The following is a 9613-nucleotide window of genomic DNA, read 5'->3' on the forward strand; positions in this document are numbered from 1 at the left end:
GTCCCCCACACTGCATTGTTCAAGGGTTAATTGTAGTTGACGTACAATATTGTGTCATTTTAAGGTGTACAATGTGTTGATTTGATACACTTTTATATATTGCAATATTATCCTCACTGTCATGTTAGATAATACCTCCATCATGACAGATAATTACCATTTCTTTCTTGTAATGAGACTATTTAAGATTTACTCTGTTAGCAACTTTCAAGTAAGTAGTACAGCATTGTTCTCTATCATTACAATTTTGTGCATTACGTCCCCAGAACCTATTCTTCTTCTAATTGGGAGTTTGTAGTTTTTGAGCAACATCTCCCCAATACCCCCACCCACAGCCTCTGGCAACCACTATTCTCTCTGTTTCTTTGAGTTTGGATTTTTTTAGGTTACACATATCAGTGATATCATAAGATATTTGTCTTTCTCTGTCTGGCTTATATCACTTATGCTGTTGCAAATGTCGGAATTTCGTTCTTTTTCATGGCTGAATATATATCCAAATATATAACATATAATAAATATATGTAATATATAGTCCAAATATGTGTTTGTATGAGTTTTTTTTAACCACATCTTTATTATCTGTTCATCCATTAACAGATAAATACTTATTGTTTCCATGTCTTATCTATTGTGAATAATGCTGCAGTGAACACAGGAGTGCAGATGTCTTTGAGAGCCTATTTTCATCTCCTGTAGCTATATACCCAGAAGTAGATTGATGGATCATATGATAGTTTTATTTTTAATTTTTTGAAGAACCTCCATATTGTTTTCCTTAGCACCTGTATGAATTTACATTCCCACCAACAGTGTACAACATTTCTCTTTTCTCCATATCCTCCACCACTTGTTATCTTTTGTCTTTTTAATGGTAGCTGTTCTAACAGGTGTGAGGTGATAGCTCATTGTGGTTTTAATCTGCATTTCCCTGCTGATTAGTGACATTGAGTATTTTTTCATATACCTGTTGACCATTTGGATGTCTTCTTTGGAAAAGTGTCTTTTCTGTTCTTCTGCCTATTTTTAAGCTGGATTGATTTTGTTTTATTATTGAATTGTATGAGTTCTTCATATATTTTTGATAGAACCCATTATCATGTATATGGTTTGCAAGGATTTTCTCCCCTTCCATAGGTTGCCTTCTCATTGTGTTTATTGTTTGCTTTGCTATGCAGAAACTTTATAGATTGATGTAGTCTAACATATTTATTTTACCCTTTGTTGTTTGTGCTATTGGTGCCATATCCAAAAAAGTCATTGTCAACACCAATGTCAAGGAACTTTTCGTTATGTTTTCTTCTATAAGTTTTACAGTTTCAATTCTTTAAAAAAAATTTTTTTTAATGTTTATTCATTTTGAAAGACAGAGAGAGAGCACAAACAGGGGTGGGGCAGAGAGAGAGGGGGACACAGAATCTGAAGCATGCTCCAAGCTCCTAGCTGTCAGCACAGAGCCCAATGTGGGACTCGAACTCACAAACCGTGAGACCATGACCCGAGCCAAAGTCTGACACTCAACTGACTGAGCCACCCAGGCGCCTCTACAGTTTCAATTCTATGTTGAAGTCTTTAATTCATTTTGAGTTAATTTTTGTAAGTGGTGTAAGATAAAGGTCCAATTTCATTTTTCTGCATGTGGCTATGCAGTTTTCCCAATACTATTTATTGAAGAGACTATACTTTTCTCATTCAATATTGGCTCCTTTATCAAATATTAGTTGGCCATATATGCAGGGGTTTGTTTCTGGGCTATCTATTCTGTTCCATTGATATATATGTCTATTTATATGCTAGTGCCATACTGCTTTGATCACTTTAGCTTTCTGGTAAGTTTGAAATCAGGACGTGTGATACCTCCAGCTTTGTTCTTCTTTCTCAAGATTGCTTTGGCTATTTGGGTGAGTACTCCATACAAATTTTAGGAGTGTTTTTTCTATTTCTGTAAATTGTCATTGGAATACAGATTTAATACGGATTTCATGAAATCTGTAGGTGGCTTTGAGTAGTATGGTCATTTTAACAAAATTAATTCTTCCAGTCCATGAACATAGACTATCTTTCCATTTGTTTGTGTCTTCTTCAATTTTTTTTTGACCAGAGGCTTATAGTTTTCAGTGTACAGATCTTTCTGCTCCTTGGTTAAATTTATACTTAAGTATTTTATTGTTTTTTATGCTCTTGTGAATGGAAATATTTTGTTTCTTTTTCAAATATTTCATTATTAGCATATAGAAATGCATCTAATTTATGTATGTTGATTTTATATTTTACAACTTTAGTGAATTTGTTGATTAGTTCTAACAGTTTTGAGTCTTGGGGATTTTGCAATATATAAGTTCATATCAACTGCAAATAAGATGATTTTACTTCTTCCTTTCATTTGGATGCTTTGTATTTTTTTTTCCTGATTGCTCTAGATAGGACTTCCAGTATTATGTTGAATAAGAGTGGGCATACTTGCCTTGTTCCTGATCTTAGAGGTAAAGCTTTCCACTTTTCACCATTGAGTATGAAACTTGCTGTGGGTTTGTCATATATGGCTTTTATTGTGTTCAGATATGTTCCTTCTATATCAAATTTGTTGAGAGTTTTTATCATGAAATGCTGTATTTTGTCAGATTTTTTTTTCTGAATGTATTGAGATGATCACACGATTTTTATCTTTCATTCTATTAATGTGGTCTATCACATTTATTGATTTGTGGCAACTACCTTTCTACTTTTGGTCTGTATGAATTGACTACTGTAGATATGTTTTAGTAATTGACCGTGATGTTGCTTCCAATCCTCCCTACTCTTTAGTAATTCTCATGAAGGGTGAATAGTCTTAAATAACTTTACTTGCTCTGGACATATTTTCTTTTGCTGCAATAAAATATGATTTAATTAACTGACCATTGGTAAACGCTTTCCTTGCTTGATGAACAAATGGGCCATTCAGAAACTTACTTTGGCTGTAGCCTCATTTTCATTTTTTATTTTTGTGAAGAAATTTGTGATGAGATATTCCACTTTACACATTCTAATTTTTCTGAACATTTCTTTCCAGTGGGTTAGGAATATTGCATAGGGGGCTTTATTCTGGTAATGTCAGTATATGGTGCGGTCTTTTAGCACAGTTACAGTGTTATTTTGTAATAAACACAATGTTTACCATATAGTTCATTAACACAATAATCCACACTTAAAAGCATGACATTCGAAGCCCATTTTTCTCTCTCTCCTTTTTTTGGCTCATGACATTAAGAAAAACAAAAACAAGTCATGGTATGTGGATATGTGTGGCACTTGAAACTCTCTTGGATTTTAACTGCATCATGAGTGTTTGTAGTGTGCCAAGAAACAGTGCAAAGTGATGAGAGCACGCATATAATCTCCATTGCAACTACTCGACTCTGCTGTTGTAGCATAGAAACAGTCATAGACAATAAGTCAGTACATAAAGGAATGTGGCTGTGTTTCAGACTACACATACTTAAATGTACAGTTGGATAAGTTTTGATGAATGAATGTAAACACTTGTGAAATCATGACCACAGTTGAGATAATGAACACCTCTATAACCCCAAAAAGTTTCCTCAAGCCTCTTTGAAATCCCTTTTCACCCCAGCACTCTCTGTCCCCATAACCCCTAGCATCCCCAGGAAGCCACTCCTCCATTTTTTGTAATTATAGATTAGTTTACATTTTCTAGAATTTTTACATAATTGGAATCATAATATATGCTCTCTTTTCTCTGTTTTCTTTTCACACAACATAATTATGAGATTTATCCATGTTGTGGGTATCAGTGATTCATTCCTATTTATTACTGCTTAATATTTATTTGTATGGAAATACCAAATTGTATATAAATTCACCTATTGATGGACATTGGATTGTTTCTATTTTTTGTCTGTTACAAAGAAAACATATATAGTAGCACCTGGGTGGCTCAGTCAGTTAAGTGTCCAGCTCTTGATCTCAGCTCAGGTGTTGATCTCAAGGTCAGTTCAAGCTCCACACTTCTGTAAACATTCATGTGCAAGTGTGAATTCATTTGTGTGTGAATGTAAGTTTCATTTCTCAGATGTAAATATCCAACAACTCAATTCTTGAATTGCGTAGTTTTATAAGTAACTGCTAAATTGTTTTCCAAACTAGATATACCGTCTTCCATTGCCACCAGCAATGTATAAGGATCAGGTTTCTCTGCACTCTTGCTAGTATTTGATGTTACCACTACTTTTTGTAAATCTTAGCCACTCTGGCAGTTTTGCAGTGATATCTCATTGTGGCTTTAATTTGCATTACCTTGATGGCTAATGAGTTTAACATATTCATGTGTTTACTTGCCATCTGTGTATCTTCTTTGGTAGAAGAATGGCCATGCTTTGGTCCATTTTCTAATTGGATTTTTAAAAAATATTTGGTTTTGGTACACTTTTTATATTCTTTTTTAATAATTTTATATATTTTTAAATTTACATCCAAATTAGTTAGCATATAGTACAACAATGATTTCAGGAGTAGATTCCTTAATGCCCCCTACCCATTTAGCCCATCCCGCCTCCCACAACCCCTCCAGTAACCCTCTGTTTGTTCTCCATATTTAAGAGTCTCTTATGTTTTGTCCCCATCCCTGTTTTTATATTATTTTTGTTTCCCTTCCCTTATGTTCATCTGTTTTGTCTCTTAAAGTCCTCATATGAGTGAAGTCATATGATATTTGTCTTTCTCTGAATGACTAATTTCGCTTAGCATAATACCCTCCAGTTCCATCCATGTAGTTGCAAATGGCAAGATTTCATTGCTTTTGATTGCCAAGTAATACTCCATTGTATATATATACCACATCTTTGTCCATTCATCCATCGATGGACATTTGGGCTCTTTCCATACTTTGGCTATTGTTGATAGTGCTGCTATAAACATTGGGGTGCATGTGTCCCTTCGAAACAGCACACCTGTTATCCCTGGATAAATACCTAGTAGTGCAATTTCTGGGTCGTAGGGTAGTTCTATTTTTAATTTTTTGAGGAAACTCCATACTATTTTCCAGAGTGGCTGCACCAGCTTGCATTCCCACCAACAATGCAAAAGAGATCCTCTTTCTCCTCATCCTCACTAACATCTGTTGTTGCCTGAGTTGTTAATGTTAGCCATTCTGACAGGTGTAAGGTAGTATTTCATTGTGGTTTTGATTTGTATTTCCCTGATGATGAGTGATGTTGAGCATATTTTCATGTGTCTGTTGGCCATCTGGATGTCTTCTTTTGGAGAAGTGTCTATTCATGTCTTTTGCCCATTTCTTCACTGGGTTATTTGTGTTTTGGGTGTTCAGTTTGATAAGTTCTTTATAGATTTTGGATACTAATCCTTCATCTGATAAGTCATTTGCAAATATCTTCTCCTATTCTGTTGGTTGCCTTTTAGTTTTGCTAACTGTTTCCTTCACTGTGCAGAAGCTTTTTATTTTGACGAAGTCCCAGTAGTTAATTTTTGCTTTTGTTTCCCTTGCCTCCGGAGATGTGTTGAGTAAGAAGTTGCTGCGGGCGGGGCGCCTGGGTGGCGCAGTCGGTTAAGCGTCCGACTTCAGCCAGGTCACGATCTCGCGGTCCGTGAGTTCGAGCCCCGCGTCGGGCTCTGGGCTGATGGCTCAGAGCCTGGAGCCTGCTTCCGATTCTGTGTCTCCCTCTCTCTCTGCCCCTCGCCCGTTCATGCTCTGTCTCTCTCTGTCCCAAAAATAAATAAACGTTGAAAAAAAAAATTAAAAAAAAAAAAAAAAAAGAAGTTGCTGCGGCCAACATCAAAGAGGTTTTTGCCTGCTTTCTCCTCGAGGATTTTGATGGTTTCCTGTCTTACATTTAGGTCTTTCATCCATTTTGAGTTTATTTTTGTGTATAGTGTAAGAAAGTGGTCCAGGTTCATTCTTCTGCATGTCGCTGTCCAGTTTTCCCAGCACCACTTGCTGAAGAGACTGTCTTTATTCCATGGGATATTCTTTCCTGCTTTGTCAAAGATTACTTGGCCATACGTTTGTGGGTCCATTTCTGAGTTTTCTATTCTGTTCCATTGATCTGAGTGTTCTTGTGCCAGTACGATACTGTCTTGATGATTACAGCTTTGTAGTATGGCTTGAAGTCCAGGATTGTGTTGCCTCCTGCTTTGGTTTTCTTTTTCAAGATTGCTTTGGATTTGGGGTCTTTTCTGGCTCCATACAAGTTTTAGAATTATTTGTTCTAGCTCTGTGAAGAATGCTGGTATTATTTTGATAGGGATTGCATTGAATATGTAGATTGCTTTGGGTAGTATCGACATTTAACAGTATTTGTTCTTCCTATCCAGGAGCATGGAATCTTTTTCCATTTTTTTGTGTCTGCTTCAATTTCTTTCATAAGCTTACTATAGTTTTCAGTGTACAGATTTTTCACTTCTTTGGTTAGATTTATTCCTAGGTATTTTATGGGTTTTGGTGCAATTATAAATGGGATTGATTCCTTGATTTCTCTTTCTGTTGCTTCATTGTTGGTGAATAGGAATGCAACTGATTTCTGTGCATTGATTTTATATCCTACAACTTTGCTGAATTCATGAATCAGTTCTGGCAGTTTTTTGGTGGAATCTTTTGGGTTTTCCATGTAGAGTATCATGTCATCTGCGAAGAATGAAAGTTTTATCTCCTCTTGGCCGATTTGGATGCCTTTTATTTCTTTGTGTTGTCTGATTGCAGAGGCTGAGACCTCCAATACTATGTTGAATAACAGTGGCGAGAGTGGACATCCCTGTCTTGTCTCTGACCTTAGGGGGAAAGCTGTCAGTTTTTCCCCATTGAGGATGATATTAGCATTGGGTCGTTCATATATGACTTTTATGATCTCGAGGTATGATCCTCTATCCCTACTTTCCTGAGGGTTTTATCAAGAAAAGATGCTGTATTTTGTCAAATGCTTTCTCTGCATCTATTGAGAAGATCATATGATTCTTGTCTTTCTTTTATTGGTGTGATGAACCACGTTAATTGTTTTTGCAGATATTGAACCAGCCCTGCATCCCATGTATAAATCCCACTTGATCGTGGTGAATAATGTTTTTAATGTATTGTTGGATCTGGTTGGCTAATATCTTGTTGAGGATTTTTGCATTCATGTTCATCAGGGAAATTGGTCTATAGTTCTCCTTTTTAGTGGGGTCTCCGTCTGGTTTTGGAATCAAGGTAATGCTGGCCTCATAGAAAGAGTTTGGAAGTTTTCCTTCCATTTCTATTTTTTGGAACAGCTTCAAGAGAATAGGTGTTAACTCTTCCTTAAATGTTTGGTAGCATTTCCCTGGAAAACGATCTGGCCCTAGACTCTTGTTTTTTGGGAGATTTTTTATTACTAATTCGATTTCTTTACTGGTTATGGGTCTGTTCAAATTTTCTACTTCTTCCTGTTTCAGTTTTGGTAGTGTATATGTTTCTAGGAATTTGTCCATTTCCTCCAGATTGCCCATTTTATTGGCATATAATTGCTCATAATATTATCTTATTGTTTTTATTTCTACTGTGTTGGTTGTGATCTCTCCTCTTTCATTCTTGATTTTATTTATTTGGGTCTTTTCCTTTTTCTTTTTGATCAAACTGGCTAGTGGTTTATCAGTTTTCCTAATTCTTTCAAAGAACCAGCTTCTGGTTTCATTGATCTGTTCTACTGTTTTTTTTTGGTTTCAATAGCATTAATTACTGCCCTAATCTTTATTATTTCCTGTCTTCTGCTGGTTTTGGGTTTTATTTGCTGTTCTTTTTCCAGCTCTTTAAGGTGTAAGGTTAGGTGTATCTGAGACCTTTCTTCCTTCTTTAGGAAAGCCTGGATTGCTATATACTTTCCTCTTATGACCACCTTTGCTGTGTCCCAGAGGTTTTGGGTTGTGGTGTTATCATTTTCATTGGCTTCCATATACTTTTCAATTTCCTCTTTAACTTCTTGGTTAGCCCATTCGTTCTTTAGTAGGATGTTCTTTAGTCTCCAACTATTTGTTATCTTTCCAAATTTTTTCTTGTGGTTGATTTCGAGTTTCATAGTGTTGTGGTCTGAAAATATTCATGGTATAATCTTTTTGTACTTGCTGAGGGCTGATTTATGTCCCAGTATGTGGTCTATTCTGGAGAACATTCCACATGCACTGGAGAAGAATGTATATTCCACTGCTTTAGGATGAAATGTTCTGAATATATATCTGTTAATTCCATCTGGTCCAGTGTGCCATTCAAAGCCATTGTTTCCTTGTTGATTTTCTGATTGGATGATCTGTCCGTTGTTATAAGTGGGGTGTTGAAGTCCCTTACTGTTACGGTATTCCTATCAATGAGTTTCTTTATGTTTGTGATTAATTGATTTATATATTTGGGTGCTTTCACATTTGGTGCATAAATGTTTACAATTGTTAGGTCTTCTTGGTGGATAGACCCCTTAATTATGATATAATGCCCTTCTTCATCTCTTGATACAGTCTTTATTTGAAAGTCTAGATTGTCTGATATAAGTATGGCTACTCCAGCTTTCTTTTGTTGACCATTAGCATGATAGATGGTTCTCCATCCCCTTACTTTCAATCTGAAGGTGTCTTTAGGTCTAAAGTGGGTCTCTTGTAAACAGCATATAGATGGATCTTGTTTTCTTATCCATTCTGTTACCCTATGTCTTTTGATTGGAGCACTTAGTCCATTGATGTTTAGAGTGAGTACTGAAAGATATGAATTTATTGCCATTATGTTGCTTGTAGAGTTGGAGTTTCTGGTGGTGTTTTCTGGTCCTTTCTAATCTTTGTTGCTTTTGGCTTTTTATATTCTCAATACAATATTGTCAGCTATCTTCAAACACAGTTATGCAGGGAGTTAAGGTTTCAGTATATCAGTTTTATAGAACTACCCCATGATCCAGTAATTGCACTACTGGGTATTTACCTCTAAAATACAAAAACACTAATTCAGAGAGATACATGCACCCCTATGTTTATTGCAGCATTGTTTATAATAGTTAAATTATGGAACCAACCCAAGTGCCCATCAATAGATAAATGGATGCAGAAGATGTGGTATGTGTATATATATATATATATGTATATATATATATATATATACACACACACACACACACATATGTATATATATATACACATATATGTGTATACACACATACATATATATATATACATATACATATATATATATGTATACACACACACACATATATATATATGGTATGTATACAGATGTATATGCATATGCTAAGTGAAATAAGTCAGTCAGAGAAAGACAAATCCCATATGATTTCACTCATGTGGAATTTAAGAAACAAAATGAATGAGCAAAGGACAAAAAAAGAGAGACAAACCAAGAAACAGACTCTTAGCTACAGAGAACAAAACGATGGTTACTAGGGGGGAAGTGGGTGGGGGATGGGTGAAATAGGTGATGGGGATTAAGAGTGTGCTTACCATGATGAGCACTGAGTAATGTATAGAATTGTTGACTCACTGTTTTGTACACCTGAAACTACTATAATACTGTATGTTAACTATGCTGGAATTAAAACAAAAAAAACTAATTAAAAATATATCAATTTTGGGGGGATACAATTCAGTCCTTAGC

This window comes from Prionailurus bengalensis, chromosome E2 (genome assembly GCF_016509475.1).
Source record: "Prionailurus bengalensis isolate Pbe53 chromosome E2, Fcat_Pben_1.1_paternal_pri, whole genome shotgun sequence".
Lineage (NCBI taxonomy): Eukaryota > Metazoa > Chordata > Mammalia > Carnivora > Felidae > Prionailurus > Prionailurus bengalensis.